General features: G+C 37.9%; 1 protein-coding gene across 8 annotated transcripts in view; it reads left to right on the top strand.

The window, feature by feature from the left end:
• Positions 1–17,281, top strand: part of ZNF385B (zinc finger protein 385B) — a 367,671-nt gene that overhangs the window by 251,709 nt on the left and 98,681 nt on the right. Inside the window, exon 1 of one of the 8 annotated variants that reach the window (XM_072961245.1) lies at positions 10,977–11,092. The exons of 6 other annotated variants lie outside the window; for them this stretch is intronic. The gene's annotated coding sequence lies outside the window, so the exon portion shown is untranslated. Of the gene's footprint in view, positions 1–10,976; positions 11,093–17,163; positions 17,246–17,281 lie in introns of those variants that run through there. One more of the 8 variants, XM_072961243.1, reaches the window with a different exon arrangement.

Below are 17,281 nucleotides of genomic sequence, written 5' to 3'. Positions count from 1 at the left end.
TCAGAGCCTTGTTTCTGTCTCACCTAACAACCCGGGAAGGGTGTAACAGCTTTTTGGAAGCTCTGGCTACTCTGTCCAGTAGCTTAGCCACCTCTGGCCTGTATTCCGTTTTTCTTCCCCCCTGCGTGTTCAACTCACCACCACTTCTATATTCCAAGTCACAGGAAAAAGAAAATCTAAAGGAAACACATCTTTCCTTCTAAGGACTTGACCCAGAAGTGATCACTTCCCCTCATATCTCATTGTCCAGAACCTAGTCATTGCTAGCTGCAGTGGAAGCTGGGAAATGTTTTCTTTAGCTGGGAAGCAATTTAGCCAAACTAATACTTCTGGTATCATGGCAACTGTCAAGAAAACTAGCAAAGCCTGCCATAAGCACCTGGAGTAGTGCCTTATGTGGAATAAATGCTCCCCAAATGATAGTCCCTTTAAATCATTTGGAAGATGATTAATTTAAAAGGAGAATGTAGGTGGCAACATTTGACCAACTATGACTTTTGCATTAGTCACAGTTAGAATAGACCTTCTTTTTGCACTTGAAAACTTGCTTATTTTCTTGTAAATTAAGATACAGCTCCCAAGAAATGAGATTTAGCCTAAGGAAAGTAAGCAGCAAAGTAATATTTCAAAGTGTACTTGTTTTTATACATAATGGCTTCAGCTAGCTTCCTTTCCATCTCAGGAAACTCTGGTAGATTAATTTAGAAACTGTGCTCTCATAGAAAAGGGAAGATATAAAGTGAACTATGTTACCTATTTTTAATGTAGAAATTCTTTTGTTTGCTCAGTTGTAATTTTGTTATTCAGAATTTTTCTGTCTACTATTTGCGTGGATTCAGTTTCAAATACTTAGCAATAATTTATTCTCACAGATGTAGGACTGTATCTTTAGGAATTTTTTTTCATTTTTCTATTGGTTTGGTTTGATTGTTTTCCTGGGGATACTTCTTGTAACCTGCTGAATTTATTTTATTTTATTCCAGGCAAAGCAGTTTATATTGAGCCCCATTCATGCTTAGCTTGCCTAAGACTCTTACATTCATGGCCCCAACTGTAGGTTGTCAGCCCCTCATGTGATCTATCAGACCACACTGCTCTCCAGCTGACAGCTGGACATGATTCAGTTGGCCCTGCTCTTTAGGTGACATTGGCAGTATGAAGGACAAACAGGATACTGGTCATATTGGTCAGCTTGGGCTGCCATAACAAAATGCCATAGACCAGGCTACTTAAACAACAGACATTAATTTCTCACAGTTCTGGAGACTAGGAAGCCCAAGATCAAGATTCCCACAGATTCAGTTTCTGGTGAGAACTCTTTTCCTGGCTTGTCAGTAGTTGTCTTCTATCTGTGTCCTCACAGGGCAGAGAGAGAGTGCTGTGGTGTCTTCTTCTTATCAGGGCATTAGCCCTATTGGACTTTGACCCTACTCTTGTGACCTCATTTACCCATCGTTTCCTCACAAGCGCTGTATCCAACTATAGTCACATCAGGGATTAGGTCTTCAAAGTATGACTTTGGGGAGAATATAGATAATCATTCCATAACACTGATCTCCATTTATTTATCATGGCACCCACAGAAGGTGAACTTTGTTTTCTAATGCTTGCCCTGTGCCATCCTGGGTTACCTACCCAAAGTTTCCTATAGTAGAAGAAAAGATTGTTCCAGCTCTCCCTAATATCTATTTCTCTAATGAGATATCTTATCTAATGTCATTGTTTGGCCAACAAAATGCTTTAGGAGTTATAAAATGTTAAGATATTGCAGTGTAATAAGATGATATCTGCAAAGTGCTCTGCAGTTTTCTTGCTTACTTTAGTTCTTGAATCTTCAGGGTAACTCTGTAAGAATGGTTAGAATGTTTTATTGGCTCTGTTTTACTTATCAGAAAATTGAAGTTTGGAGAAGTTCAGTGATTTCCCTAAGGCCTCAGAGCTAATAATTGATTGATACTGAGACTTCATTCCAGGCCTTCTAATTTTAAATCCACAGTACACCAAAAAGAAGCTGAAATCTGGCTCTGGAGTCACTAAGGTTTGGTTTCATTCCAAGTTTTGTCACTTATTAACAGTAAGTGGATAAGTAACTTAACACACTAAAATTCCTCAATTTTCCCTGTGACATAGAAATAATAGAGTCCACCACAAAAGGTTCTAATGAAGATTAAGTTATATACTGTGTAGAAATCACTTAGCATAGCATCTGCTGCATAGAAAAGTGTTCAAAGTTGGTAGTTATTATTTTTAAGCACCTAACAAATCCTACTGCATTGAATTTAATTCTAAAACCAAATTTATACATTTTACTGGACTTTAGTATAAGATATTACTCAAATTATGTGAGCTATTGACTGATTGCAAGACACTTCAGTTGGTAAGTGTTAAAATTCATAATACAGATTTTACTGAGATTTGAGTATCTCAGTTGTCACCTCAGCATTGGCCTGTGTTTATTTTTTCTTGCCTGATCAAACAACAGATTAAAACAGTTAACAATTAGCAGGCATTTAAAACTCTGCCAGTTATACTTTAAGCTAAAGCCAGTGGGATATTTTAGTCATTTAGTTTTGGGTTGAGGTCATTTAGTGCTCATCAATAAAGGAAACCAAGTTTGGAATTCTCATGTTTCATTTCACACCAGTAGCAGTCAGCGTATGCTGATAACTGTGATCAAAGAAACATTAAAGAAGCAAAGATTTAGCTTATTGAAATTTGCTATACAGAAAAGTCAAATTACTTGTGATTGTTCTCCACATTATCCAGGGTTTAATTTATTGAAATATATATATATTTTCCATTAGTCTGATTCTACAAGCCTAAGATAAGAGGTCATTGTCACATAGACTTAGGTCAACCATAATGACTGAGAGGTACTCTGCTAATGTACCCAGATTTGTCAAGTAATTTAATATGTATGTCAGGGTAAATTAATAATACTTACTTTAATTTGTTTTGCACATCAGTCCTGATTCTCACATGAAATAGATAATTAGAGAATTTCATACATTTCTATATTTAATATGTGTGTATGTCTGTGGATGTACGAGTAAGGGAATGTTCTTATTCATATAATTAGTTCTAGTTAAAGTTTCATGCAGGAGGTCAAGTAAGCTTTTTTCAGGTAGAAGAAACCACACCAAACCAGAAGTTAACACACTTGGAACAAAGTCAGTTAGCAATGTAAATGTCAGCACCTCTGATTTGTGATCAGCTGAACCAACAGTGAAGGGCCAGTGTGACTTTCAGGCTTCAGGAACAGAATAAATGACTTTGAAAGCTAAAAATCTGCTTCCTTTAAGTACATAGGTTAATCAATTCTGAACCATCTTAACTGGGAATGAATAACACTGATGAGTTTAGTTAATCCCAAATGGTTCTGGTATCTGGTCAGGGCAGCTATGAATATATAGATGTGTAAGGTGGATGGTAACATAAAATTGTTTTCTTTCTGTGCCTCATAGGTTGTTTGAGAGTGACTGTACACACGTGGTCAGACAGCCACACACTCTCTGATGGTTTTGATTTGAAAAGGCAAGATAAATATACCTATGACATCAGTTTGCTTTTGTGTATAATTGTTATAGTTGTGAGATATAGTTTAATCTGTGGAATGTACTCAGAAAAGAGAGTTACTTATTAACTTGTGTATAACTCATTCATTGCCGTTGTCACACGTGCTTGTTTTGTTTTCCCTCCTGGCTTCTTAAGAGCGGGGACCGTGTCTTACTCAGGATGAACACAGGGCCTGGATTATAGTAGATGCTTAAGAAATACTTGGATGAATAGATAAATGGATGTGAGCTCATGAATGGAAATTTATGGTACTTAAATGTGCAGTGTACATATATAAAAACATGATATGAAGAATATATTGGTGTATGTATGGATGTGCACAGGCACATACACATACATCCCATATGCAGAGTACTGTCCCTCATTCATATAAAGTAATTAATGTCTAAGGTGTCTAGCCAACAATAAATGCCATAACAATATGTAATTAAATAATGAGTAATTGCCAAGGCAGGAAAAAAATTTTAAACTTACTAATTTCTTAATGTGAAAAAACAGACATATGACAATTTTAAAACAGTATGAGAGTTAAATATATCATCCCAAGAAAACTACAGAAATTCAAGCCCATTGACATTTTTTCATGGCCACCCGTTGCTTGGGGTTTTTTTGAATGACTTCAGCCTTAGTACAAATCGCAAAGCAATTATTTTATTTATTGTTTCCTTTACTGTGGATATAACATACTATTCATTTTGGTAATTTACTAAAAATACTGAAACATAATTATCCAAGCTTTTGTTTAAAAAAATCAATGATAGCTTTTTTTCTAATAAGAAGTTATACAACTTAATAAGGTTTTAATAAACCCTCAAATTAATTTGATTTTTCCCCAAGATTAGTAATTTTAAAAGAGTACAGGTCCAGTTGTCACATTTTTTACTAGAAATATACTGACATAGCACAGGCAAAGTTTCTATCTAAGGTAGATACCACCTCTGTGTAATCAGAGAATCACAGTCATAGGTCTTACAGACAGAAGGGAGCTATATTCATACATACTTTTTGGCAAGTTATTAGAGAAACTTTATGTTTCACTGTGAAATTATGTATCTGATATATAATCAACTTTATGTTTTCTACTCTAATTAGAACTAGAAGTAGCTTAAAAAAGAAAAAAATTTATTCCAAAATCTCATCTGAGGAGGTAGCTTTGGCTGACTCCTCACTAATCTTGGCCTTGAAAAACAAGATCCCTTCAGTCCCACCGGGCCTGGGCCACCTGCTTGTCTCATAGAGTGTTCTGAAGGCCTCAAAGAAAGCCTTAGGTTTTACTCTAGTAGCAGTGGCATCGGACTTTTTCTCCATGTCAGATTTGTCCACTGCAGGTAAAGATTGCTTTCTACTGCCTCAATGTATGTTCATATCGAGTTTTCTCCTGAGTTTCTTATATCCCATATGAATAATGCTTGAAGTCATCTATGAAGAGCTTTTCCTCAATCCCTTTTCTCTGGCAAAAGGACTAGTCTTTATCACAACACACTTAATTATAAATACCTCAATCAGGAAGGCAAAGATACTAGTACAGCAGCAGAGATTTCTGGAACCAGTCCAGCAGAGTTTACTGGATTCAGTCAGTCGGATTTACTCTGTATTTGTTGAACTGCCTGCATTTTTTAAACCCTTCATGGATAAGATATTAGAGTTGGGATCCAAACACTGCCTGCCTCCTGCCCTTTTCCCCAAATTATAACTCTCTGTAATATTAGCATCTCTTTGCCACCAATTTTCTCTGAAGTCATTCTAGAATACATAAATCATTATATTTGAGTTTTGTGGTTGTGAAATAAATATTTATCTAGGACTGAGTATACCTAAAATGATTGTGGATGGATGAATATATAAATAGATCGGTAAATATTTACAACACAATGTGGTAAGTATAGTGATGTGAAATGTAGGTATTATAGGAACACAGGGAAGGATATTTCACCCAGCCCAGTTGTTCAAAAAGAGATTTCGTCTCTTAAAAAGTGGGTAGAAATAGGTAGATGAAAGTGGAGGAGAGCAAAGGATCAGTAAGAGAAAATCACAGAGGTGAGAATTAGAGTGATGTATATAGGGGATGAGAAACAGATGTGTGTTGTTGACGCAGTGTTTGAGACAGCGATGGTGCAAAATAAAACTCAGATGATAGAGGTCTCATCGTGGAGGACCATTTAAGCCACGGAAGGCAAAGTTCTTTGGGCATGGAGACCCTGTTCATCTTGCTCATGCCGCAGTCCCAACATTGTGCGTTGATCTGACAAACAGGTCCTGGCCCTCAGTGAATGTTTGCTGCATAGATGAATGTAAAAAGGATTTTAAGCAGAAAGGTTGTATGTTTCAATTTGGATTTTTGATATATTGTTCCTGCAGCAGCCTGGGAGATGGATCTAAGAGTAAAAGTGGAGTGAAGGTGACCACTAATGATGGGAAGAGGTTAAGGGTCTAAATGAGTCTCAGTTACAGGAAAGAACTTGGAGGATTCATATTGGTGGATTGAACATCTAGGAGCCAGTGGTTGTGTGGCTGTGAGAAGAAAAGGAGAGACAGGAGGCAAGTGTTATGATAAAGTTGCCATTGTTTGACTTAAAGAATACAAAAAGAGCTGTCTAGGAGAAGAATCAAGTTCAAGTTTTTCTGCAAATGTATTGTAATTCAAATCTGTTTCAACTTTACTTTATAAATGAATCCATGATGAAATTCTTCTAGATTTTCAATGAAAACCTTGTAGCACTTCAAATTTTTTGAATAGCCTATGGACATTACATTAGCATTGCATGGAGAACATAATCTAAAGACACGAGCACCTCACCTTTTTTTTTTTAATCCTTTTTTATTTTAATGGCATCAAAACATTTTGACATAACCAACTGCTGCTTCTTCACATAGAAATTCTGATAGGGAAAGAAATATGTTTTTTTGTTTTGGGGGGTTTTTTTGGTTGGTATTCTCTCCCCCGGGTCTAGCTTTGTGCATTCAGGATGGAGGTGGAATCAGCTGCCATGTGGAGCCTCACTCCCAGACAAGTGGCCTTTGAAAGCTTTTCTACTTTGCACAGAAAAGGAGCAACGCTCGGAGGCCAAGGAGAATTCCCACTAAACAGCATTTCCACTTCTGTTTCACAATCTGGTTTTAACATTTGGTGAGGGGCGAAACAAACCCAACAGAACAAAGGGCCATCCTCCATTTGAATTTTAAGTTCAAATAATGTTTAATTTGTACTCAGATGGTTAAAAGTATTCTTAAAATATATAATTCTTGTTCACTGGAGGTTTGTAAGATGTACTGGTGTTTTTCTTTTCTTACTCTTTTGGCTCACTTCCTCTTCTAAATAAATCTTTTGTTATCTCAAGATAGTTCTTTAGGATGAGTAACTTCATCCTGTCACATTTCCAAGTAATATCTCTCAGCCCAAATAAGTTTGGGTCTAGACATGATTATGGGGCATCCAGGTGGCATTAGCCAGCCGATGTCTGGATGCACAGAGCTGAGGCTGGGCAGCGGCCAGGGCTCTGGGGAGCAGTGGTTAACAGAGACAGTACCCTGAGAGGCAGGGATCAGCAGGGAGAGGGTATAGAGGGCCATCAGCAGGAAACCAGCCGTGAAACCTCAGCATCCGTAGAACCAGAAGAGGAAGAGCCAACCTCAAATAGACAGAGCAACTTGATCAGAGAGGCCAGAGGGCCAGGAGAGACACATCCCAGAAGGCAGGGCTGAAAAGAAGCTTAAGAAGGAAGAGGGAAGAGAGAAAGTGAAGCAGAGCCCCTAGGCATCACCCACTTCTCTCTTACTAACCTGCCTCCTTAGCCTGCCTCCTACACAGTCCTCCACTCTTACCCAGCTCTTCTGAACCATAAGAAAGGATGATACTTAATTGTTTCTGTACATAGAAAATGTTAATGATTTATGCCACGTGAAGGTGTAATTGCCTCTGTGTACAAGTATGACTTCATATTAGCTTCTTTTAGCATCACTTCCATGTATTTGTTTACAGGCTTTGTGGCTTTTAATGGTCTTTTCCTGTAAGAAGGTACAATTAATTTGACTATAATGCGAATGTTTCAAGGATCATTATTTTCGTGGTTACCCAGCAGATTTTACCATTGTTTACTCGAGGATATTTTTCAGTCCACTCAGCTCCTTGTGCAGGATGAAACAGATAAATACCTTGCTCAGAGCCAAACAGAAATAGTTTAGATTCCACTTCCATGGACTTTCTGCTTTGTTTGCACTAAGAGAACTCCTAACAATTTTGAGAAGGATAAACAGAAATGTTCATTTTATTGTACAGCGTTCTGAACAAGGACAGTGCTGCAGGTCCAGTTCATATCATTTTGTTTTGTATTTTATCCACAAACAGGTGCAATTCTGTTTTCCCTGAATAGATTGTGGTGTAGCTGTGTTTCCCCCACTATAAAATGTAGTCACGTGTAGGATTCAAACCCCTTAAACTAGGTATCGAGTAGTACTTTTATTAAAGCATCCTCATTTTGTTCACTTGTATTTGCCCATTCCCCCTTGGGAAAGATTTTTTTTATCAATCTTAAAGATCATTATAGTAAAGAAATGATTTTAAAAATCATTCCTTTTGAACAAGTTTCTACTGTATAGCACAGGAAACTATATTCAATATATTGTAGTAACCAATAATGAAAAAGAATATGAAAATGAATGTACGTATGTATATGTATGACTGAAACATTATGTTATACACCAGAAATTGACACAGCATTGTAAACTAACTATATTTCAATTAAAAATAATGCAATTTAAAAAAAATTCCATTTGGTTCGTAAGGATACAAGTCTGTGGAAAAAGTTAGTAAGATGGATCTGGATCTGATAATAGTGCTATACTTTTTATCAAGTGAATGTCAGAGTTCATGATAAACCTTATTTTCTATGGCATTTTGCTGAGTTTGTTTGGATTCTATTTCTTTTATTCTAGAAGAAACTGAAATATAAAGAAATTAAAAATTTTATCCAAAGCCACATTGGCATTAGATCTGAGTAACCTTGGCATTGCTGACAAAACAACTTGACTTTTTCCTCGAAGCTTGCTTGAAATATTGGTGGAGTCCTTGAAAGCTTTCTCACTGGCTTTTCTTTTTTTTCCTTACGTGGTATTGATTTCTATTTCTATTTTTTTAACTTCAAAAATTCACACAGCACAATTGTTAAAAAGTTCAAAAGTAACTTTCTTAAATTTGGCTTTTAACCTAAATTTTAGATTTTTTAAAAAGAACTAACTGTACCACTTTGATATAGCTAATAAATAATGCAGACTCATATTCATCAGTATTGAGCAAACTGATATACTTTACCTTTGAAAAATTTGTTTTCAAGAATGGAACCCCTTCTTTAGGGTTTTTATTTGTTTGTTTGTTTTTGTTTTTTCCTGGTAGCTGCTAGCTTCACAAAGGATTGTTAGTATATCAGTTGATGATTAGTCTTGCAAAATAAAAAAAATGAAATTATGGGGGTTTTTGTACAAACCAAGTGCCGTTACTTAAAATTTCCTTCTGGTATTGATAGCCCATGTGAAAATCTTGAAGGTTGAGAAAAGACTACAACTCAGATATACTGATAAGGATTACTTTCTGACACAGATGTACTATAAACTGCATGTGTGAGAGCTGAGAAGATGTATTAGGGAAGGATGTGACTTAGCCACTCTCTAACTTTATCTTTGAAGGACCAACACTTACTAGGTTAACTTCAATGCTTGAGAGCAAAATCTTGAAATATTGACTAAATTCTGAATTCTTACTATAGTATTTGAGACACCCTCCAATCAAATATAACTATGGAAACTCAGGCAGGTTGTCATTGACTGAACTGTTCTGGCAACTTGGTGGCCTGGTATTTTAAACAAATGATTCTCTTTGACAGAGGAATTATAAATGAGAACCTCCTTCGAGAGTTCCCTTTTTCACGTCTGTTGTTTATCCACCCTTTTCCTGTTGGAGAAGAAAGAGTACAGAGTGGGGAGGGGAAGCTACCACAGTCTAGTGCTTGGGCCCTAGACCTGCAGTCTCCATGTGTGGTATTAAAAGATAAAAACCAAGAGCTCTGACCTTGAGAGGTGCTGAAGTCAAAGCTCAGAAAACAGATTTCCCTTCAGGCTCACCCTTCCCTCTGCACCCCTCCTCTGTGATTGATCCGTCTACCCAGGCTGGGAGCTTTGCTTCAGTCCACTGAGTATCCGTCCCATATCCAACCAGTTACCATGTCCTGTTGATTCTACCTCTTTCCTGTGTCTTTTCTCACCACAGCCTAGCCCTCAGCTCATGCCACAATCGTCTCTCCCCTGGATTACTATAATGCCACCTGCTTGGATGCCTTAGCTCCATCAGCTCTGCCCCTCCTACCCCTTCCCCACCAGCTCCTCATGCACATACATTTAATCCGTTCCCCAGCCACTGGTGTTTCTTACATGAAAGTCTCATCGTGTCACGCATGCCCTTGTTTGTACTGCCTTCAACTCTCCACCACCTTTAGGTCAAGTCTGAACACGTTAACACAGTGCATGAGACCTGTATCGGTCTGGTCCCAGTCTACCCTTCCAGGAACATTTCTCACCCCAGAGACATGCTTTAGTCAATACTAAAATATTTTCAGTTCAAGGCACCATGTTTGGCCTTATATGTAGTTCTCTCTACTTAAAACGAACCTGCAACCAGCTCTTCCTCTTCTCCTTCCCCATTCCCTTTCACCTAGGTAAATCTTACTCTTTAGGTTTTCAGTTTTGACCCTCCTTTTTCAAGAGAGCCTTACTGGACACCCATGAAAGGGTTATGTTTCCTCTGCCGTCCCGGTATGACTCCTCTTGTCACACATATCCCTCATTCTACATGCCTGTATATTCAAGTGGACCCTTCACAAGGCAGTTGGCTCCATGAGAGCAGGGACTGAGGGTTTCTTCTTTGTCCATATATCCACACACCTGGCACAGCGGTGGAGCTTATAGTTAGCCTTTAGTGAATCTCAGATGTTTGGATAGATGGATTTTATATGAGTTCACCAGTAAAGACAGAGCAAGGAAAACAAGAATGAAAATAGATATGGAGTCATACCAAAGGGATCGAAGGACCAGAAGAGCTGAGAGAGAGAGAAACAGAGCAGCACTGGGGACTGTGCTACCATTGTGACAAGGACAAGAATGTCTCATGCCTCAGACAAGAATACAAATTGAGGCCCACCTATATCTAACTATTATAAAGTTAAAAATCAAGTATAAATAAAGTCTATTTTATCCTCCTACCTTTACAAATATATATTCATAAAAACCTGAGAAGACCAGGTGTTACTTTAGAATTCCCAGACATGTCAGAGTTCTGTGCCAGAACATGGAAGCACAGAGTGGCTCTGGAGTGTTGGCCCCCCAGTCCCCAGTGCCAAATTCCACCTGTATTTCCTGAAAACAGCCATCCAGAGTTCACTCCTGGCCCCAACAGATGTTGGCTCCATCAGAGAGAGACACATCAGGAAGTGGCTCCAGGGCATTCGAGTGTGGACGTATGGCATCCTAGGTACCCAGAACGGGGTCTCGAAGGGGCAGAGGGAGAGTATAGGCTTATGTGGGCTGATACCCTTGCCCAGGAGACTAGGGAGCAGCATGGCCAAAGAGGGTTGTGTCTAAGGATGACACTGCAAGCAGGAGACGACCTGGATTTATTCTAGAACTTGTGCTCCTAGTACATATACTCCTAGTGTACATCTGTGAGGGTGTAGCATTGGCAAAGACTGTCTGAGATAGTATTTTTAAAACCCCATTTGGGTATGTAAACATACCTTAAAAGTTGTAGATACATCTTTCCTAAGTAACCTTTTAAGTGTTTGTATAAGACCATGTGATGCTCTGTTCTTTTGTATTTTGGGAAGCAGTTTAGTGCCTAAGAGCATAGTCTTTCAGGCTAAAACAGGATGCTGAGTTGTGAATTGTTCTGAATTCTGAGTTTTCCATTTACTGGTGGTAGAGCCCTGGGCAGAATGCTTCATCTGCTGAGTAGAGGTAATAAAATCTTCCTCTAGGATTGTAGTGAAAGTACATGAGGTTAAAGTCTTTAAAAGGCTTAGCGCAAGTAAAGGTTCAATAGATCATAGTGCTGTCATCATCATCATAATCACTGTCATTATTTTTACAACTGTTATTCCTTACTGTCTGTAACTATTGCGATGACCTTGGGCATGTCATGTAACCTCTCAGAACCTCAATTTTTTCATCCATAAAATGAGGTCTTTGGAGCAGAGGACAACTAGGGTTCTGTCCAGTTCAGAGCAGGGACTTTTTCAAGTTCCTTCTTTTTCAGTTTACATTAAAGCTGAACTTGACCCCAGGGCTACATTGTAAATTGTTAACAGGAGTTAGCTACTATACATGTAATATCACTGTGCATTCTCTTTTGAGCAGACCTGATCTTGAAAATGTGACTCCTCTGTAAAAACTGAAAAACTCTGGATTAAATGTATGGTTTATAAAACAAGTGCTTGCTTTACAAAAAGATTCAGCATAGAGTTTCTTTATCCACTGGCTCTTTTTTCTAGTACATTAAAAACCAAATTTTTGACTTATAAAATGATATTCAATTTGCCTGTAACTTTCTAGGACCATATGCAGAGATTTTTAAATCTCTTTGAATCACAGAATCCTTTGAGAATTGATTAAATCTGATTCCATTCTCCCCAAAATGAGCTTGGTTGCAAATATTTGCATGTAATTTTTGGATGGTAGGGGGCAGCCCATGGGTCTTAATTTAAGAATCCCTGGCATAAAACCAAACCCAGAACAAAGCCAGTGAAAATGGTATATGCTGAGGACACTGGGAGCATTTTTAAAATTGGACCTCCAAACACCGGGCCCTTGCTAGGATTAGAGAAAGAAAGAGAACTAGCATTTATTGAAGGCATACTCCATGGCAGATACCATGCTATTTTTTATGTGTTACGTTGTTCTTTGCTTTCCAAACCTAAAAAAAGACAGGTATTATTTCTGATGAGAAACAGAGGTTTGGATAATAAGCAGTTCTCCAAAGTCACATTGCTAGTAGATAACAGAAGCAAAATTTGAACTGAGGCCTGCCTCTAAAGCTACTGCACCATGATAAAGGCCCTAAATTCGTTCACATTTCTTCCCAAGCTCCCAAATCTTTATAAAAGAACAGATCACAGAAGTGCCAAGATTTCTCTTTTTCCTCGTAAGAGGTACAAGCTGGTTCTCCCCCGCTCCCAGGTCCTGTTCTTCCTCACTGGAGCTCGGCTGAGCTGCAGGAGCGCTGTGCTGCTGTGGAGGAGGGGTGGGGCCAGCGGAGAGCTGTGAGACGTTGAATTCTCTGGGCTGGACATGACTCCAAAGTTCTGATCCCCTACGTGCCCCAGTAAAGGTTTCAGCTGACATCTGTGTAAAAGAGTTGTCAGCTGAGGAGCAGAGAAGTGGCCTGTCAGACTCAGAATGGCCCATGTGCCAAGTCTCACATGAGAAAAGTGAAGACAGGCCCCATTTGGAAGAGAAGACCTGCTTTCCAAAAGATTTATTACGGAATGGTCATGTTGCACAACATGCACTGCGCTCAGTAGACTCAGCTCCTCCTTGATTCATTCACATTTCACAAGCTAGCTAATTAATTGCCTTAAAAAGGAGGGAGGAGAAAGGGGAGTAAATGGAGGGCCTTATGTGAATGACAAAGCAACCTGGGTCTTAGTAGAATCCTGTCTTTCTTCTATAAGCTAATACTGAACTTTCTCCTTAAATAGCCTGACCCCATACTGTGCAGATATCACTGAAATTTGCACACTTAAAGACCTTATTTACCAAGGTGAGGTCTGTATTCTCATGTTCTAACCTGTCAGACTAGAACATTCTTGGGAAGTTGGGAATAGCACAAATCCATTTTTGGTTTCAAGTCATTTTAAGATATGCTATCTTATTACCTCTGACTTCACAGTGTGTCCTAGAAAACCATGCTGTTTTCACAGTGATATTAAAGGCTCAGTGAGATTTGGCATTTGATTGAGATTTTCCTCATGATTTCCCACATAACATAGAACTGCGTCATGAAATCACTGGCTGCTAAGCATTTCAGAACTTTATTTGGCAGTAATGAAAAAAAACAAGTATACTTGAAAATGTTTGAAACATGCATATTTAGAAGTAGCTGACATCTGATACGTAATTTTTTTTATATGTTGTGTATGGTGCAAGAGATTTTCTACTAGTGCAAAGGAGGTACTTTCTTTATCAGTAAGACAGCATAGCATAGTGGTTCAAGTATCACTACTAAAGCCAGACTGTGTGGATTTGAGTCCCAGCTGTGCTGCTTACCTGCTCTGTGACCTTGAACAAGCCACTTAATCTTTGTATGTCCTATTTTCTCATCTACAAAATATAGGTAATAGCAAGGTCTTCCTTTACTGTGTTAATTTGAAGATTGAGTGGGTTAATATATGCATAATTGGCTTAGAACAGTGTTGCATATAATAAATGTTATAAAAGTGTTAGCCATTGTTATACAAATATGTAAAGATGACCAATAAACTCTATTTTATGTGTTAGAGGGTGCAAAAATAGGTTAATTTGTCCTTATTTTAGGATAAGGCTTTATACTGAGTATATTCTTATCTGTCTTGAGAAAGCTCTAAGAGGGCTACCATTCTCCCTTACATCAAATCTGCATATCCATCAGTGGGTCTCCTAACATCTGTGGGCTGAGGATCCTTGTGTACCTGGAAATGGAAATGTGTACCTGGAAATGAAAATGTGCACCAACATTTGGTAGATTGAATTAATACCATGTTTCACACATACCCAACATACTCTTACCAGATGTATCTCATTTCACAGCCTACTTCATGTTTCTGTGTCACATTTTGGTAATTCTCACAGTATTTCTAACTTATTCATTATTATTATATTTGTTGTAATGATCTGTGCTCAGTTATCTTGGATGTTACTGCTATAACTCATTTAAGGCCCAGGTGATGGTTAGCACTTTTTTTTAGGAATAAAGTATTTTTGATTAAGGTATGTACATTGTTTTCTTAGACTTAATGCTATTGCACATAGAATAGACTATAGTAAAAATATAACTTTTATATGCATTGGAAAATCAAAAAATTCATATGACTCACTTTATTAAGATACTTGCTTTATTGTGGTAGTCTGAAACTGAACATGTAATATCTCTGTGGTATGCCTATACCTTTATTTTAAATGTCACGGACTTCATAATAGTCCTGCACATAATCAATGACTACTAAGGAAAAAAATGTGGTAATAATATGTGAAGAGTCCTTCAAACATTTGGTGCATAAAAAGTATCTTCATACTTGAAAAGGCTGGAGAAGTGTAGTCGTTCATTCATTTCAGCTACGTATTGAATGCCTAGCCTAGGCCTGCCTAGCATGATTCTGGACAGCTGGGAAGAGAGCACCTAGAATGTAGTTGTTGCTCTCATGGAGATTATATTCTCATGAGAGGAGGCAATGAACAAGTAAACAAATAAGATGAGATAATTTTAGAGACAGATAAATGGGGGGAGCAAATAAAACAAAACAACGTAATAGAGAGAAGGCCTTGCTGAAGACGTCAGTTGTGTTTCAACTGACCTGAGATATGACTGAAATGGGGAAGAGAGTTCCATGCTGAGGGAACAACAAAGGCAGGAGTCTTGAGAAAACAATGAATTTGACATGTTCGGGAAAGTGAATAGAAGTTTAGATCTTGGGGGGATGTGATGGGGGTTAATTGTGTAGTAACTATAGACCATGGTAAAGTGTCTGACTTTATTCAAAGTGCAGTGGGAAACCATTATGCACTAGAGTGACACGATAAGATTTGTATTTTTCAACAGTTTACTTGGCTGTTGTGTGGAGAACCAAGTGTATGAGTGCATAAGTTGTCTCAGAAAGATCTGTTAAGAGCCATTAGCTGTAGTCCAGATAGATGCTGATGGCTTGGACTAGAATAGGACAGTGACATGGAGAAAGATTTGCAATATATGTTGGAGATAGAAACAACAGGACTTGTTAATAGTCTGGGTATAGTTGATGAGCAAAAGGAAGAACCAAGGAATTACATACAGTAGCGCTCCATTTCTCCGGGTTCCACATCTGCAGATTCAACCATCCACTGATCAAAAACATTCTTTAAAAAAAAACCCAGAATGTTCTAAAAAGCAGAATTTGAATTTGTCCTGAGCTGACAAATATTTACATAGCATTTACATTGTATTAGGTATTATAAGCAATCTAGAGATGATTTAAAGTTTATGGGAGGATGTGCATAGGTTATATGAGAGTACTACGCCATTTTATATAAAGGACTTGAGCATCCATAGATTTTAGTGTCAGCGCAGGGGTCCCGGAACCCCTGCAGATACCAAAGGATGACTCTCTTTTAACTTATCAGGGTCCTGCCTTTGCTGTGAAACTGTCTCCAGCCATTCTGTCCCTCTTTTGTCTCTCCTTTTGGTACAGCAGTTGTTTTTTGAGCCCAATCAGCTCCAAGTGCTTACGATACATTAGTGAGCAAAACAAAGGTCCCTGCTTTTATGGAGGTGATATTCTCTCCTGTACTATTTCTCTATCAGTGCCTGTAATTTACACTAACTTTTATGTACCTTTGTGTTAGTCTAATTATTTCAGGTATATCATTTTTGTTTGCCAAAGAAACAGTCAACTTCTTAAGGACCAGGAACCCCAGTGGTGTCTGGGTCAGTGTTGGGGTGAGCAAAAAGTAACAGTGAAGCTGTGTCTTTTTCATAGACTTGTTCAGAGGCTTTTGCCTACTCTAAATAAATAAAATTGTGAAAATCTAAAATTGCAATTCAGATAATTGGAAAGGCAATCATTTTTCCATTAAAAAGGGATATTTACTCACTCCAGAGTTAATTTAAAATAACAGACTCCCCTAATGAATGTAATTAAAAGTTTGTTAACAGGTCATTATATATTTGTCAGGGGATGTGGGTAAAAGAACTGAAGCTAGAGTACCAGGGGCCATAGTCAATTTTAAATTAGACAAAATGAAGGCAAAGGAGCTGAAATTTAGAATTATAAGTAATAAAGACAGTTCTGATTTCTGAAAATTGAAACATACAGACAGCTTACAGAAGACTTCCATCTTCTAAATTTACAACTTATAATAGGCAGTTATAAATTGATTCTTTAACCAGATCACGTTCATTCTGGCAATGAAAATTAATCATTTCAATACACAAGAAAATTGGCTTCCGGTTATGGCTCTCTGAGTATATCTTAAAATATAAAGAAGAAAACAAAATGCATAGTTTTATGTTTTGCAAGGAAGACTGACCCTTGTCATAAACACTCACAGGATAGTGGCTCCTTTTCAAGGCTCCTTATAGTAAGGTTGGCATTGAGATGCTTATTGCTAGTGTGATGTTCTGTCTAACACATCTATTCTGTGGGTTAATTAAGCTTTTGAGGACTACCCCAGGAATCCAATGACCATCTATGACTTTGTTTCTATGGATAGTGCTTCTGAGTTCTAGAATACTAACTTTAAGCCCAAGGTTAGGAACACACCCCAATTATTAGGGATCCTTTTAAGCTTGTTTCTGTAATTCTCATAATCTGTATACTCTTTGAAGACCATTACAATTATCAATGGGAAAGAAAACCTTTAATCAAGTAGTATACAGAAGCACAGTTTTTAGGATGAGAATGTAGGTGTTCCTTTTATCTAATTCATTCATTCATTC

This window comes from Vicugna pacos, chromosome 5 (genome assembly GCF_048564905.1).
Source record: "Vicugna pacos chromosome 5, VicPac4, whole genome shotgun sequence".
In the NCBI taxonomy this organism is placed as follows: domain Eukaryota; kingdom Metazoa; phylum Chordata; class Mammalia; order Artiodactyla; family Camelidae; genus Vicugna; species Vicugna pacos.
This window is presented reverse-complemented; position numbering and strand designations above follow the sequence as displayed.